Source organism: Myodes glareolus, chromosome 16 (genome assembly GCF_982192425.1).
Source record: "Myodes glareolus chromosome 16, mMyoGla1.1, whole genome shotgun sequence".
Classification (NCBI taxonomy): Eukaryota; Metazoa; Chordata; class Mammalia; order Rodentia; family Cricetidae; genus Myodes; species Myodes glareolus.
In genome coordinates, this window is record NC_142041.1 from 33856260 (window position 1) to 33858853 (window position 2594).

Genomic DNA, 2594 nt, shown 5'->3' on the forward strand with positions numbered 1-2594 from the left:
GCTTGTGGGAAAGAAAGGGCATGCATAGTTACCCCATGGTTACTTGGTGTCATGATCATGCTAGCTCTCACTTAGCACAGCCCCAAGGAGTGGATGTCATAGTCAGTGCTCTTGGAGAATGAGGAAACTGAGGCTCAGAGATGTCATGTGCTCTGGAGCTTAGAAACGTAGCTGCTTCATTCTCTCTCATGATGTTCTTCCTGGAAAAAATGCAGATTGTACACTTTGTCTCTTCAGTGTTTCCCAGTGCCCCCAACAGGCTAGCCAGAAAAGACATGTTTCACTTACGATTTTTTAAAATATTTATTTTATGTGAATGGGTATTTTGCCTCTGTGTGTGTGTGTGTGTGTGTGTGTGTGTGTGTGCACCATGTGGGTACAGGGCCTATGGAATCCAGAAGAGGCCATTGGATCCTCTAGAACTGGAGTTACAGACAGTTGTTAGCCATCGTGTGGGTGCTGGGAACTGAACTGGGATTGGCCGAGGGTCCCCCACCACTGGAAAAGTTTTTATTGAGACCCTAGCAGCTGTGCAAATGCTTCTGGCGTTAAGCACCTTCCTCCTTGGCAATGCTCTCTTTCCTGAGTGGTCCCACAAATGCTTTCTTCTCTTCCATGGTCTGGAAACGACCATGGCTGAACTTGGAGGTGGTGTCAGTGAGCTTCAGGTCACTCTTCAGAGCTCGTCCTTTGGTCACACCAGCAAGGACTTGTGGGAAGCGAGCGCTCACTTCTTGGTTCCCACCACACCGCCTTCGAGCATGATGAAGTCATTGGTCACCACACGGTAATGGACAAAACCACCCAACGGGTTCATGTTCTTGTCAGATGGGCCATAGACAGCAGAAGAATTGTTCTTGATCAACTTACCATTCTTGATGGGGTAGCCTTGACCAATCTTGTAAATCTTCTTGTTGATCTCTGTCGGATGATGGTAGCCTCTCTGCCCAGCTCAAGCCACAGAGGAGACCACAAGGGCAGGGTGCCAGGCTCTAAAACGGGCAACCTTACGCAGCCCTCAGTGGGACTTGTGGGGCAGTTTCTATGGATGCCAGAGACTGGTTACCCTTTGTAGTCTTTGCCTTTTGTTACCCCGATAACATGAATCATCTCATCCTGTCCAAACACCTGGTTCACAGAAACCTGCTGCTCTAGCCTCTCCTGAGCCCACTCTAGCTTCTCCGCCACGGTGCCCCTCCCCCATCACCTGGTCAAGGGTGCCTCCTTCTGGTGCAGAGGAAGCAGAGGCTTCTGAGTGCGGCAATTATGCGGATGGCGTGGCAGTACTTCACTGAAGTACTGTTGAAGCCCTTCTCCAGCTGCTTCTGGCCCATGTCGTCCTGCTACTTCCTACAGTATTTGGTGAAGGCCTCTTCTTCCTAGATTTGTGTCCGCTCTCGCAGAAACGCCTTTACACTCATTACTGACGTGCTCAGTAAATACTCTCTTGAAGGTCTGGAGACCTCATGGGGTTTCGACATATCCCACAATACCCACAAACTACCAGGGGTGGTGATTCTACAATGGTTACAGCCTCCACGACTCCTTTCTTGTTCACATTGGATCCTGGCCTGTCAACTTCCCGGACGATGTCGGTCAAGCCAGCCTTGTAGCCTAGAGAAGCCATGAGGTAAACAGGCGTGGAAGGGTCAGCCTTGGGGAAGCTCTTTACTTTCCCATGATGCTTCCTGCTTCCGAGTCAAGAAGCCCAAGGGCCCAGGCCTTGGAGCAGAGAATTTTCTGTGAGACATCTCTTGGTCAGCTGAACTTTTATTTATTTATTCATTTATCTTTGTCAAATACAACTCCCAGTTACCTGCCCAGAGATGGCACCACCCACAGTGCGCTGAGACCTTCCACATCAATCACTAATTAAGAAAATGCGCTGCAGGTTTGACCACAAGCCAGACTGGTTCAGACTGGTAGGGTTATTTTCTTAGCTGAACTTTCCTCTTTCCACATAACTCTAGCCTGTGCCAAGTTGACATGCAACAGATCAACACAACAGCCGTTCTGGCTTTGGAATCTCAAAGCAATTTAAATTTTTATTTCCCTGTTGGTTAAAGATGCAGAAAACTTTTTCAAATAGTATTGGCCCTTTGTAGTTCTTCTTTTGAGAAGAACTGTCAGAATATTCCATTATGAATTGGTAAATATGCCTTTTCATGTTTAGAATTTGCAGTTCTTTATATTTCAACATGCTATTCAGAATGCTTTGCAATTTAAAACTCAATGCTGTTTATTTCTTGTTTTTTAGTTAATACTTCCATAAAGTATTTTTAAAATATAAAATTAGGGCTGGGGTGATGACTTGGTGGGCAAAATGCTTGCTGCGCAAGAACAAGGACTTGATTTGGGTCTCCAGGACCCATGTAAAAGCCAAGTGTGAAGGCACACATCTGTAACCTTGGGGCTGCAGCGGGAAGGCAGAGACAGGCGGGTCCTGGACCTCATTGGCCTGCCAGTCTCACCAAATCAGCGAACTTCAGGATCAGTGGGAAGTGTGGTTGCAAAATATAAGTTGGAGAGAGGTAGGAGATGGCCAGTGTTAACTCCTGGCCTCCGTGTGCACACACACGGACAGGCACTAAGCA

The 2594-nt window shown here is 47.5% G+C and overlaps 1 pseudogene; it reads right to left on the bottom strand.

The window, feature by feature from the left end:
• Positions 1-345: 345 nt before the first annotated feature.
• On the bottom strand, positions 346-1751 carry LOC125391265 (large ribosomal subunit protein uL3 pseudogene; annotated as a pseudogene).
• Between the last annotated feature and the right edge of the window lie 843 nt (positions 1752-2594).